Raw genomic sequence first — 16134 nt, 5'->3', positions numbered from 1 at the left:
TTGAGGAAGGAAGAATTGTACGCTAAGTTTTCAAAGTGTGCATTTTGGTTGGAAGAAGTTCAATTCCTCGGTCACATAGTGAACAAAGAAGGTATTAAGGTGGATCCGGCAAAGATAGAAACTGTTGAAAAGTGGGAAACCCCGAAAACTTCGAAACACATACGCCAGTTTTTAGGACTAGCTGGTTACTACAGAAGGTTCATCCAAGACTTTTCCAGAATAGCAAAACCCTTGACTGCATTAACGCATAAAGGGAAGAAATTTGAATGGAAGGATGAACAAGAGAAAACGTTTCAGTTATTGAAGAAAAAGCTAACTACGGCACCTATATTGTCATTTCCTGAAGGGAATGATGATTTTGTGATTTATTGTGAAGCATCAAAGCAAGGTCTCGGTTGTGTATTAATGCAACGAACGAAGGTGATTGCTTATGCCTCTAGACAATTGAAGATTCACGAGCAAAATTATACGACGCATGATTTGGAATTAGGCGCGGCTGTTTTTGCATTAAAGACTTGGAGGCACTACTTATATGGGGTCAAAAGTATTATATATACCGACCCCAAAAGTCTTCAACACATATTTAATCAGAAACAACTGAATATGAGGCAGCGTAGGTGGATTGAATTGTTGAATGATTACGACTTTGAGATTCGTTACCACCCGGGGAAGGCAAATGTGGTAGCCGATGCCTTGAGCAGGAAGGACAGAGAACCCATTCGAGTAAAATCTATGAATATAATGATTCATAATAACCTTACTACTCAAATAAAGGAGGCGCAACAAGGAGTTTTAAAAGAGGGAAATTTAAAGGATGAAATACCCAAAGGATCGGAGAAGCATCTTAATATTCGGGAAGACGGAACCCGGTATAGGGCTGAAAGGATTTGGGTACCAAAATTTGGAGATATGAGAGAAATGGTACTTAGAGAAGCTCATAAAACCAGATACTCAATACATCCTGGAACGGGGAAGATGTACAAGGATCTCAAGAAACATTTTTGGTGGTCGGGTATGAAAGCCGATGTTGCTAAATACGTAGGAGAATGTTTGACGTGTTCTAAGGTCAAAGCTGAGCATCAGAAACCATCAGGTCTACTTCAACAACCCGAAATCCCGGAATGGAAATGGGAAAACATTACCATGGATTTCATCACTAAATTGCCAAGGACTGCAAGTGGTTTTGATACTATTTGGGTAATAGTTGATCGTCTCACCAAATCAGCACACTTCCTGCCAATAAGAGAAGATGACAAGATGGAGAAGTTAGCACGACTGTATTTGAAGGAAGTCGTCTCCAGACATGGAATACCAATCTCTATTATCTCTGATAGGGATGGCAGATTTATTTCAAGATTCTGGCAGACATTACAGCAAGCATTAGGAACTCGTCTAGACATGAGTACTGCCTATCATCCACAACCTGATGGGCAGAGCGAAAGGACGATACAAATGCTTGAAGACATGCTATGAGCATGTGTTATTGATTTCGGAAACAGTTGGGATCGACATCTACCGTTAGCAGAATTTTCCTACAACAACAGCTACCATTCAAGCATTGAGATGGCGCCGTTTGAAGCACTTTATGGTAGAAAGTGCAGGTCTCCGATTTGTTGGAGTGAAGTGGGGGATAGACAGATTACGGGTCCGGAGATTATACAAGAAACTACCGAGAAGATCATCCAAATTCAACAACGGTTGAAAACCGCCCAAAGTCGACAAAAGAGCTACGCTGACATTAAAAGAAAAGATATAGAATTTGAAATTGGAGAGATGGTCATGCTTAAAGTTGCACCTTGGAAAGGCGTTGTTCGATTTGGTAAACGAGGGAAATTAAATCCAAGGTATATTGGACCATTCAAGATTATTGATCGTGTCGGACCAGTAGCTTACCGACTTGAGTTACCTCAACAACTCGCGGCTGTACATAACACTTTCCACGTCTCGAATTTGAAGAAATGTTTTGCTAAAGAAGATCTCACTATTCCATTAGATGAAATCCAAATCAACGAAAAACTTCAATTCATCGAAGAACCCGTCGAAATAATGGATCGTGAGGTTAAAAGACTTAAGCAAAACAAGATACCAATTGTTAAGGTTCGATGGAATGCTAGTAGAGGACCCGAGTTCACCTGGGAGCGTGAAGATCAGATGAAGAAGAAATACCCACATCTATTTCCAGAAGATTCGTCAACACCTTCAACAGCTTAAAATTTCGGGACGAAATTTATTTAACGGGTAGGTACTGTAGTGACCCGAACTTTTCCATGTTTATATATATTAATTGAGATTGATATTTACATGATTAAATGTTTCCAACATGTTAAGCAATCAAACTTGTTAAGACTTGATTAATTGAAATATGTTTCATATAGACAATTGACCACCCAAGTTGACCGGTGATTCACGAACGTTAAAACTTGTAAAAACTGTACGATGACATATATATGGTTATATATATAGTTAACATGTTTTTATTATAAGTATGTATCTCATTAGGTATTTTAACAATGAGTTATATACATAAAAATGAGACTATTAATTTAAGAAACTCGAAAACGATATATATAACGATTATCGTTATAACAACGTCTTACTAGGTACATATGAATCATATTAAGATATTGATACACTTGGTTAATTATGTTAAATGATAAGTAAATATATTATTAAGTGTATTAACAATGAAATACATATGTAAAAATAAGACTACTAACTTAATGATTTCGAAACGAGACATATATGTAACGATTATCGTTGTAACGACATTTAACTGTATATACATCATACTAAGATATATTATATAACATAATATCATGATAATATAATAATTTAACATCTCATTTGTTATAATAAACAATGGGTTAACAACATTCAACAAGATCGTTAACCTAAAGGTTTCAAAACAACATTTACATGTAACGACTAACGATGACTTAACGACTCAGTTAAAATGTATATACATGTAGTGTTTTAATATGTATTCATACACTTTTGAAAGACTTCAAGACACTTATCAAAATACTTCTACTTAACAAAAATGCTTACAATTACATCCTCGTTCAGTTTCATCAACAATTCTACTCGTATGCACCCGTATTCGTACTCGTACAATACACAGCTTTTAGATGTATGTACTATTGGTATATACACTCCAATGATCAGCTCTTAGCAGCCCATGTGAGTCACCTAACACATGTGGGAACCATCATTTGGCAACTAGCATGAAATATCTCATAAAATTACAAAAATATGAGTAATCATTCATGACTTATTTACATGAAAACAAAATTACATATCCTTTATATCTGATCCATACACCAACGACCAAAAACACCTACAAACACTTTCATTCTTCAATTTTCTTCATCTAATTGATCTATCTCAAGTTCTATCTTCAAGTTCTAAGTGTTCTTCATATATTTTACAAGTTCTCGTTACATAAAATCAAGAATACTTTCAAGTTTGCTAGCTCACTTCCAATCTTGTAAGGTGATCATCCAACCTCAAGAAATCTTTGTTTCTTACAGTAGGTTATCATTCTAATACAAGGTAATAATCATATTCAAACTTTGGTTCAATTTCTATAACTATAACAATCTTATTTCAAGTGATGATCTTACTTGAACTTGTTTTCGTGTCATGATTCTGCTTCAAGAACTTCGAGCCATCCAAGGATCCGTTGAAGCTAGATCCATTTTTCTCTTTTCCAGTAGGTTTATCCAAGGAACTTAAGGTAGTAATGATGTTCATAACATCATTCGATTCATACATATAAAGCTATCTTATTCGAAGGTTTAAACTTGTAATCACTAGAACATAGTTTAGTTAATTCTAAACTTGTTCGCAAACAAAAGTTAATCCTTCTAACTTGACTATTAAAATCAACTAAACACATGTTCTATATCTATATGATATGCTAACTTAATGATTTAAAACCTGGAAACACGAAAAACACCGTAAAACCGGATTTACGCCGTCGTAGTAACACCGCGGGCTGTTTTGGGTTAGTTAATTAAAAACTATGATAAACTTTGATTTAAAAGTTTTTATTCTGAGAAAATGATTTTTATTATGAATATGAAACTATATCCAAAAATTATGGTTAAACTCAAAGTGGAACTATGTTTTCTAAAATGGTCATCTAGACGTCGTTCTTTCGACTGAAATGACTACCTTTACAAAAACGACTTGTAACTTATTTTTCTGACTATAAACCTATACTTTTTCTGTTTAGATTCATAAAATAGAGTTCAATATGAAACCATAGCAATTTGATTCACTCAAAACGGATTTAAAATGAAGAAGTTATGGGTAAAACAAGATTGGATAATTTTTCTCATTTTAGCTACGTGAAAATTGGTAACAAATCTATTCCAACCATAACTTAATCAACTTGTATTGTATATTATATAATCTTGAGATACCATAGACACGTATACAATGTTTCGACCTATCATGTCGACACATCTATATATATTTCGGAACAACCATAGACACTCTATATGTGAATGTTGGAGTTAGCTATACAGGGTTGAGGTTGATTCCAAAATATATATAGTTTGAGTTGTGATCAATACTGAGATACGTATACACTGGGTCGTGGATTGATTCAAGATAATATTTATCGATTTATTTCTGTACATCTAACTGTGAACAACTAGTTGTAGGTTCCTAACGAGGACAGCTGACTTAATAAACTTAAAACATCAAAATATATTAAAAGTGTTGTAAATATATTTTGAACATACTTTGATATATATGTATATATTTTGAACATACTTTGATAATATCATGATAATATAATAATTTAAAATCTCATTTGATATTATAAACATTGGGTTAACAACATTTAACAAGACCGTTAACCTAAAGGTTTCAAAACAACACTTACATGTAATGACTAACGATGACTTAACGACTCATTTAAATGTATATACATGTAGTGTTTTAATATGTATTTATACACTTTTGAAAGACTTTAATACACTTATCAAAATACTTCTACTTAACAAAAATCTTACAATTACATCCTCGTTCAGTTTCATCAACAATTCTACTCGTATGCACCCGTATTCGTACTCGTACAATACACAGCTTTTAGATGTATGTACTATTGGTATATACACTCCAATGATCAGCTCTTAGCATCCCATGTGAGTCACCTAACACATGTGGGAACCATCATTTGGCAACTAGCATGAAATATCTCATAAAATTACAAAAATATGAGTAATCATTCATGACTTATTTACATGAAAACAAAATTACATATCCTTTATATCTAATCCATACACCAACGACCAAAAACACCTACAAACACTTTCATTCTTCAATTTTCTTCATCTAATTGATCTCTCTCAAGTTCTATCTTCAAGTTCTAAGTGTTCTTCATATATTCTACAAGTTCTAGTTACATAAAATCAAGAATACTTTCAAGTTTGCTAGCTCACTTCCAATCTTGTAAGGTGATCATCCAACCTCAAGAAATCTTTGTTTCTTATAGTAGGTTATCATTCTAATACAAGGTAATAATCATATTCAAACTTTGGTTCAATTTCTATAACTATAACAATCTTATTTCAAGTGATGATCTTACTTGAACTTGTTTTCGTGTCATGATTCTGCTTCAAGAACTTCGAGCCATCCAAGGATCCATTGAAGCTAGATCCATTTTTCTCTTTTCCAGTAGGTTTAACCAAGGAACTTAAGGTAGTAATGATGTTCATAACATCATTCAATTCATACATATAAAGCTATCTTATTCGAAGGTTTAAACTTGTAATCACTAGAACATAGTTTAGTTAATTCTAAACTTGTTCGCAAACAAAAGTTAATCCTTCTTACTTGACTTTTAAAATCAACTAAACACATGTTCTAAATCTATATGATATGCTAACTTAATGATTTAAAACCTGGAAACACGAAAAACACCGTAAAACCGGATTTACGCCGTCGTAGTAACACCGCGGGCTGTTTTGGGTTAGTTAATTAAAAACTATGATAAACTTTGATTTAAAAGTTGTTATTCTGAGAAAATAATTTTTATTATGAACATGAAACTATATCCAAAAATTATGGTTAAACTCAAAGTGGAAGTATGTTTTCTAAAATGGTCATCTAGACGTCGTTCTTTCGACTGAAATGACTACCTTTACAAAAACAACTTGTAACTTATTTTTCCGACTATAAACCTATACTTTTTCTGTTAGATTCATAAAATAGAGTTCAATATGAAACCATAAAATAGCTACGTGAAAATTGGTAACAAATCTATTCCAACCATAACTTAATCAACTTGTATTGTATATTATGTAATCTTGAGATACCATAGACACGTATACAATGTTTCGACCTATCATGTCGACACATCTATATATATTTCGGAACAACCATAGACACTCTATATGTGAATGTTGGAGTTAGCTATACAGGGTTGAGGTTGATTCCAAAATATATATAGTTTGAGTTGTGATCAATACTGAGATACGTATACACTGGGTCGTGGATTGATTCAAGATAATATTTATCGATTTATTTCTGTACATCTAACTGTGGACAACTAGTTATAGGTTACTAACAAGGACAGCTGACTTAATAAATTTAAAACATCAAAATATATTAAAAGTGTTGTAAATATATTTTGAACATACTTTGATATATATGTATATATTGTTATAGGTTCGTGAATCAACCAGTGGCCAAGTCTTACTTCCCGACGAAGTAAAAATCTGTGAAAGTGAGTTATAGTCCCACTTTTAAAATCTAATATTTTTGGGATGAGAATACATGCAGGTTTTATAAATGATTTACAAAATAGACACAAGTACGTGAAACTACATTCTATGGTTGAATTATCGAAATCGAATATGCCCCTTTTTATTAAGTCTGGTAATCTAAGAATTAGGGAACAGACACCCTAATTGACGCGAATCCTAAAGATAGATCTATTGGGCCTAACAAACCCCATCCAAAGTACCGGATGCTTTAGTACTTCGAAATTTATATCATATCCGAAGGGTGTCCCGGAATGATGGGGATATTCTTATATATATGCATCTTGTTAATGTCGGTTACCAGGTGTTCACCATATGAATGATTTTTTATCTCTATGTATGGGATGTGTATTGAAATATGAAATCTTGTGGTCTATTGTTACGATTTGATATATATAGGTTAAACCTATAACTCACCAACATTTTTGTTGACGTTTAAAGCATGTTTATTCTCAGGTGAATATTAAGAGCTTCCACTGTCGCATACTTAAATAAGGACGAGATTTGGAGTCCATGCTTGTATGATATTGTATAAAAACTGCATTCAAGAAACTTATTTTGTTGTAACATATTTGTATTGTAAACTATTATGTAATGGTCGTGTGTAAACAGGATATTTTAGATTATCATTATTTGATAATCTACGTAAAGCTTTTTAAAACCATTATCTATGAAATAAAGGTTATGGTTTGTTTTAAAAATGAATGCAGTCTTTGAAAAACGTCTCATATAGAGGTCAAAACCTCGCAACGAAATCAATTAATATGGAACGTTTTTAATCAATAAGAACAGGACATTTCATTAGGCAAGGCTGTCTTGCACGACGAGCGGCAGTAGACGATGAAACGGGAGCAGGAACGGAAGTGTTGCTTGAAGCCGACATCTGCAAACAGTAAAACCACAAACCACATACAACATAGAAATATCATAAGCAATAACTTATAATTATTCCTCATACGAAATGAAATGCATAATAATGCTATAACAAAATGGGTCGGGCTGTAGACTAGACTCTAATGCACCCTAAAAACCACGGGTTGACCACATTATGACCGCCTAGTTCCCTACAACCAGAGCTCTGATACCAACTATGATGGCCCCGTCAATACCCTTAACGGCTCCGTCACTTAGTCCCACAGCTTGATCGAACTTAAATGAATTTAATAAACTACATTGCATTCTTTTATTTCAAAAGTTTCCCGAAAAGGAAACATACCAAAATATGTAGTTTAAACAACCCAACATATTAATAACCAAAGTTGACATTAGAACATTGTCAACAAAACCCAAGTTTAAATTATCCAAAAATAGAATGCAAGTTCAAAGTTTCATAAATGTTTAACAAAAATCTGCCCAAATGCATGCAGACTCTTCTAACACAGCGAAAGCATCAAACAAACTCAAGTACCTGTGAAAACATGTGAGTAAACTGTCAACAAAAATGTTGAGTGAATTATAGGTTTAAATAAACGTATAAGCTTTAGATCACAAGATTTAAAATGTTAGAAAACATAAAACATTATTCCATTATCAATGAGCCACCTGGTAACCACTTAACCCTTTATTTACCCTTGCCAAACACAATAAATAATATACACTGAACAAGTGTATCTTCAACTAAATACGAAGTAATAAACATTCCGATTATAAATTGCTAGCGCGACTAACTCGAAATGGGGTTGTCAAACCCGATAGATCTATCAGTAGGATTCGCGTTCACAAGTAAAAACCAGTGATTACAGTTACCAGACTAGGAAATATTTTTGTTCAACTCATAACGAATAATTTAATTTAATTACCACTTGTGTCTAAACGTAAAATAAAATGCATGTAACCACATCCCAAAAATATACTTTAAAAAGTATGTAAAAACGGGACTATAACTCACCTTAAAGTAAATGAAGTAACCACACAAAAATGCGAACAGCAAATGAAGTAAAGTGATCAGGGATGATCACAACGCCGACCTATAAATAAAGCAAGTCGATATAAATAACTAACTTAGGTCAAGTCTTAGTATGATAGCTATTGTACATGTTGCAAGTAGACATAGAACAACACTCAACATGCATCGGTTTGATCGGAACAGCGTACGAACACACACTTTCTATTTTTAGAAAGTTTCTATATTTAGCAGGTTTCCATTTTTGGAAAGTTTCTATTTTAGGAAAGTTTCTATTTTTGAAAAGTTTCTATTTTTAGAATGTTTCTATATTTGGAAAGTTTCCATATTTAGAAAGTTGCTATTTTGGAAAGTTTATAAGTTAGGAAAGTTTCCTTAATTAGAAAGTCAACTGAAAGTCAAAGTCAACTAAAAGTCAACTCAAAAGTCAACCTTAGTCAAACATAGTCAACATTGATTTTTAAAGTATAGGTTATAATAATAATATAGGTTATAATATTATTTAAAGTCATAAATGTATAATTATGTCATAACATAAGTTTAGTTAAATTAAAATGAATTATTAAAGTTAACATAAGTTTAAATGATATAATTAATATAACATAAGTATTTAATTAAGTGATTAAATATTAACCATAATATAAGTATTATTAATTAATAATAAATTTTAAATCATATCATAAGTATTATCAATTAATAATGAATTATTAATCATATCATAAGTTTCTAATTATAATTATTAAATCATAAGTATTTAATAATTAGATTATAATTAAATAATAACTAAGCCTTATAATAATTAAATAATTAATTAATCCTTATTATAAGTCTTATTATAATAATCTCATAATATAAGTTTAATACTTACCATAACTATTTTTCATTAATAATAAAAGTATTATTAATCATAAGTTTAATTAAATCATAATTAATTAATAAATGATATAATAAATATATTTATATTTATATCATAAGTCTTAAATTAAATTAATTACTTTTTACATCATAAGTAATTTATTAATAATGAAATTCATTATTTATATCATGAGTCTTATTTAATAACCATAAGTTTTAATTAAAAGTTTATCGGGTCATAACTTGAGCCCCGGGAATCAGTTTTCGGCGAGTCTTATATATATCTTCGCCTAACCAACCCAACCGACACATTAGTGTGCTCAAGAACACCCCAAGAACAGCCACCAAGTCGTGACCTACAGCCATTATTCAACTTGGAGCTTTAATCCGTTCAAAAACATGTTTTAGTCATAACGGGTGATCCGTGGCTCGAATTTCGATGAGCCGAACATGAAAGTTCATCCAATCATCAATCCTAACACACTAGTACACCCTAAAGACTCCAAAAGTGGTCACCAAGTCGGACCATACCTGTACCAATTCGCTCTTACATTTTAATTTTAATTAAACACCATTTTAATCATATCTAGAGCTCCGGGAATCGAAATAACATGAATCCGGAGTCTAAAATTAATGTCTTGATGAGAGGAACTCATCTAAATACTTTAATTTCATTTTTATAACAGTTAAGTTTATAGAAATGAACAAACAAGCTGCTGTCCCAAAACAATCAAACCGAAAACATGAATTAACGAGCATTTCTACGCATACTATCAACAATACAATAACATATAATCATCATACTACCAATATAACATATAAAATCAGTAAAATATAAGAAAAATTAAATATTAAGGGTTAGGGTTTATACCCTAATCGAGAATCAAGAGATATCAACGTGTAGAGAAGAACGAGAGGATCGCGTTTATATGAATGATTGATTGATCCAAGCTTTAATTGTTGAAGATGATGATGATGGTGGTGTGCTAGGGAGACGGCCAAAAGGGAGAAAAGAGGGAGGAAGAAAACTGTTGGGAGAGAATTAGGTTTAGGAAAATGAAAATAAAATGTAAAAGTGAAAATCAAATGGGAGTATACTCCCTCCCATGCAATCGGCTGAATGGGTGAGTGGGGTGGGTCCCACTTGGCCCAATTTGTTAAATGCTAAATTCCTTGTGGCCTGAATGCCCGATCAAAGCCCGAAACGCGAAAACACGACTACGCGATTGAAAATTCGGAGAGATAACAAATACGCGACGAAAAATATATATAAACACTATATATAAATATATGACATTAAAATATCATATTTAAAATAATTAGGACTTAAAAATCCCAAAAGCTCGACCGTTGGTTTGAAAACCAAAAAGATTCGCCGGATAGAAATCCGCGACACTTAGAAACGTACAAATTAAAATATGGACACAAATATTCACATCGCACATAATAATTAATATATTATTACAAAAATAAAAATATAGGTCACAGAAATGACGTGGCACGAATAACAGTTAACGGTCGTTAAATAATTAACGGTAAAAGATGACGGAAAAAGTAGGGTCATTACATAACGGGTGGTGGTGATCGAGTTAAGTCACCATCATCCCCACCAATAGAGCTCTCATAATTTTCAGAGCTAGCACCACTCTCCGAATCATCTCCATCACTTTGATCCTCACCGTCAATTGGCAATTCAATAGTTCCCGAACTCCCACTAGAACCTGTATTCACATCAACAAACTTATCAAGCATAACCGGACTATGATTAGAATTAACCGTTACCTTGGTGCCATACAACGAGCTTTCATCAAAAGTAACATCTCTACTACGAATCACCTTCCTCGCCTCATTGTCCCAACACCTATAACCCATGTCATCCAACCCATACCCGATAAAAGTACATTTTCTTGATTTAGCTTCAAGCTTGTCTTTGTCAATGTCTTTGGTTTTCACATACACATTACAACCGAAAACCCTTAAGTGAGCCAAACTCACCTTTTTCGGTCCATTCTTCTTCTGGAATTCGAAACTCTAAGGGTGTTGAGGGTCCCCTGTAAATCAAATAAGCTGCCGTATTCACAGCATCTGCCCAAAACATCTTTGGTAGAACCGCATGTAACCGCATACTCCTAGCATGCTCATTGAGCGTCCGGTTCATGCGTTCGACAACCCTATTGTGCTGTGGTGTTTCTGGAACAATTTTCAACATACGAATACCATGTTCCGCACAATAGTCTTTAAATTCTTTACTATTGTATTCTCCTCCATTGTCAGATTTTAAGCACTTAACTTTCAAGCTAGTCTCGTTTTCAACAGCAGCTCTCCACACTTTAAAAGTAGAAAACACATCAGATTTAACTTTGAGAAAGTAAACTCATACCTTTCTTGTAGAGTCATCAATGAAGGTGACATAAAAGTGGGAACCACCATGCGACTTAACCGTTGTAGGTCCATAGACATCGGAATGAACAAGTTCAAGCTTCTCCTACTTTGGCGCAATTCCCGATTTCCCGAATGATACCTTCTTTTGTTTCCCCATAGTACATGGCTCACAAACCCGATATTCACCTTCTTCAAACCCGGAATCTTCCCATTAGAAACTAGCAACTTCATCCCCTTCTCATTCATATGCCCTAATCTTCGGTGCCATAGAGTAGAATCGGCCCCTACATTACTTGTCACATTAACCTCATCATCATCGAATACCTCGACCATGTATAAAGTTCCCCTTTTATGTCCCGAAGCAACGACTTGACCATCCTTTTGAACACACCATTTGAAATCACGGAATGTAGTATGATTACCTTCTTCATCCAATTGACCTATAGAGATAAGCTTCCTTTTCAAATCCGGAATATACCTCACATCTTTCAAAGTCCAATTGGAACCATTGGATGTCTTCAATGTCACATCTCCAATGCCTCTTATGTCTAAGCGTTTGTCGTCCGCCAATCTCACCTTCCCCCGATACGCCTTAAAATTCTTCATCATCTCCTTACTAGGATTAGCATGGAATGATGCGCCCGAATCCATGATCCAAGCTTCAACCGAATTTTCAACACAACACACCAAAGCGTCATCCGTATCCTCGGAAGTGAAGTTCACCCTAGCTTTATCCACCTTTGGATTCTTACATTGAGTGCTAAAGTGACCCTTTTGATTGCAATTCCAACAAACCACAGATTCTCAGTCCTTAGAGTTATACCTCTTTTTGAATTTCTTACCCTTCTTCGTACCCTTATCGTTCTTCCTGACCCTGTCGGTATTTAAGAGCGATCCCGATGATTCCCCGAAATTCCTCCTACGAGTTTCTTCCCCTAGAATCAAATCCTTGATCCCTTCAAGCTTGAGCTTAGTGGTTCCTGTGGAACTACTAACTGCAGTAACTGTACCCAACCAACTTTCAGGCAAAGATGAAAGCAAAATCAGTGCCTGAAGTTCATCATCAAACACAATCTCCACCGAGGCCAATCTTGTAATGAGATTGTTGAAATCATTGATATGATCTGCAGCACACGCACCTTCTTTCATCTTTTGGTTAAACAATTGACGCATGAGAAAAACCTTATTAGCAGCGTTAGGTTTTTCATACATGTTTGTAAGTGCCTTTAAGCACCCAAACGTAGTCTTCTCGTTAATAACGTTGTAAGCAACGTTTTTTGCAAGAGACATCCTAACCGCCCCTAAAGCTTGGCGATCTAGGAGATCCCAATCTTCTTGTTTAATGCTATCCAGCTTTTTCTCTTCAAGTGGTAAGTGTAATTTTTCTGGTACAAATAGTCTTCTATTTGCATCTTCCAAAATCCAAAATCTTTCTCATCGAACCGATCAATCCTAAACTTTCCTTCTTCCGCCATCGCACCCAATACGAACCTTGTGCTCTAGATACCAGTTGTTAGAAATTTAGGGACCCAACAATGACCACCAATCTAAAGATTGTGATCCCACAAACCACAAACGAACAGAATAAATGCAAGAAAAGTAAACGACACAAGATATTACGTGGTTATATGCAATCGGTGTGATTGATTTAGTCCACGGCCAACTAGAGAGCTTTTTTATTGATTTTTCGTGCTTAGGGTTACAGATTACAATAGGTATATTTATAGTGCTAATCAAAATTAGGAAACAAATCGAATAACTTGTTGGCTATGCACACTGTCATGTTTCGCGACACTTTGTCGCGTTTCGCGACAAAGTGCATCAAAACGTGACAAAGTGCTTCAGAACGTGACAGCTTCTAACACCCACTTCTGCCATATTTGTCTCGTTTCAGTGCACTTTATCACTTTCTAGTCGTGTAGCGTTTTGCGACAAACATCACTCAAACCCGATACCAGAACTCGACAATTTCTTGTTTTGATCTTCTTTGCAACTATTTAACAAAAAATACACTTTTTTAACTAACCATTTTTAGGATGACAATGGGCGATTTTAGGTGATTTTTGGGGGAACTTCAAGATCATCCAAACATCTAATCATTCTCGAAAAACGCATTGATCGCATTATCATTCAAGATTCATTTTTAAATTAGATTGATTTCTTTGTTAATAACAATGAATCCTTCGATCCATTTAAATGTGATTTTGTCTTTTAATATGGTTGTTACTTAAAATCCTTATGTTTGTCTAGACTAATAACCAATGTGTTTAGTGTTTTTTTATTGATTCATTGTCTTTCGCACGGTAGTTTGATGCTTGAATTAAGAACGATTCTTGTTGAGTTTAAACTTTTGGATTCAATGGTGTATATATTCAATTGAATGACAATTCATTAATTTATGCATTTAATTACAATTAGTTTGTCTTAATTGATTGTTTTTGCTTGACCGAACTAAGGGAGTAAGATGATTCAAATGATTAGACGATATAGGGGTGGATCGTGTGAAACGAACATTGGCATGCTTATTGATTTCTATGAAAGTAAGGTCATGTTTCGAGTATTTTAGTTGGTTACAAAAAACGAGGTCTCAAGTGACAAGGAACCTTGCACCGTGTGATCTTATTTTCTTTGTTTGCTTCTAAAAATATTACTTTGTACTTAAGTTGCAAATCAGTATTAATTTTTCGATCATTAAATGGCAACCCTTATTTTGTTTCTTGCCTGACTTAGTTTCTAGTAAATTAAAAATAACATAGCTTAAAATCTTTTGTGACACTTTAAACTATCATGGGGACAAAACCCAAATTTTACCATTTACTGTAGTACTATACGATTAGATACATATATCTAGTTGTGTTTTAGTTCTTATTTCGGTACATTCCTTTATTTTATTTATAACTCGTTTTCAATACATCAAAGAGAAAAATATAATCAGTTTTTCTATTTCCACCTATTATTATCCCTAATTAATTGTTAAGTTATAAAATAATCCGACTTATCAAAAAACTGAAAACTAATAATTTTATTGTAGCGTTATCAAACATCATAACTAAATCCGAACACTATTTAGGTAACAGTAAAGAATCACAATTTGATAAATTTTAAACTTTCTTACGGAGTTATATTTTAAAGAGATCTGAAGGTAAATTTAAGTAAAAAAAAGTTGTATAATAATGATAATAATTTAGGACCCATTTGATTCACGAAATTTAATGAGATTACGTGAGCTAAACGGGCCTAAAGAAAAAGTTGATGGACATTTTTAATGTCATTTTTCTCAATATGAAAATTTCACATTTATATACTTTCTCTTTCTTCTTTCTCACTCTTTTTACTCCGTATATTTTCTTTTTTTAGTTACTGAACTTGAGAACAGAGAAAAAAAAGAATAATTAGTCGAATTACATTAATTTTTTGTTATAAATAAGTCAAAAACTTTCCTTTTCATATTAGTCATGACAAATTTAATGAATATTCCGTATTAAATAGAAGTCACATGAATGCATGCATAATAGTGCTATGAGCAAATGGCCCGAAAAGGTAACATAAGTTATCAAATTTGACAATTAAGGTAACCTCCAAATCGCATAAGTTCGAAAAAGATTTCAATTTTATTTTTGCTCAAGAAAAGGATTGCGTGTTTAAAAATTTTAAAATTGGAGTATTTTTTGGCCACCTGAACTTTTTTTCTTTAAAAAACAGACATCTGTATTTTCTACCTGTATTTATTAAATGACATGTTTTTTCCACATTATATAAACTATTCAGAATTAAGAATTGGAAACAAATAAATCAAATTGGGCAAAACAAAACCCTAACGAAGCAAATGAGAAAAATTCACAATCCTTGAAGAAGCAGAGTCGATCATTCACAATCGTTGAAGAAGAATCGCTATTGGTAAGTCTTCCATTCCTGGCTAATAATAATAATGAGCAGTTGGTTACGACTAGAGTTAATTATCATGGTTACTTAAAAATGGATACTTTGACGTATGCTGGTGGTGCTATCATGATTTTACCGGCCTTGGTGTTAAAGATTTTGAACATGAACATATTCTTGATACAACATGGAAATGTATGTACTTTTGTCTACCTGGGAAGGGAATAGGAGACGGTAGTTTGAAATATTTATGCACTGATCGAGATATGAGAAAATTGATTGAACTGACCAAAAAGACTACTATAGATGTGTTTCTTGATCAGTGTGGAGTCGATTGGA

The sequence above is a fragment of the Rutidosis leptorrhynchoides genome, chromosome 8 (genome assembly GCF_046630445.1).
Source record: "Rutidosis leptorrhynchoides isolate AG116_Rl617_1_P2 chromosome 8, CSIRO_AGI_Rlap_v1, whole genome shotgun sequence".
Taxonomy (NCBI): Eukaryota; Viridiplantae; Streptophyta; class Magnoliopsida; order Asterales; family Asteraceae; genus Rutidosis; species Rutidosis leptorrhynchoides.
The sequence above is the reverse complement of the archived record's forward strand: the minus strand, read 5'-3'. Positions refer to the sequence as shown.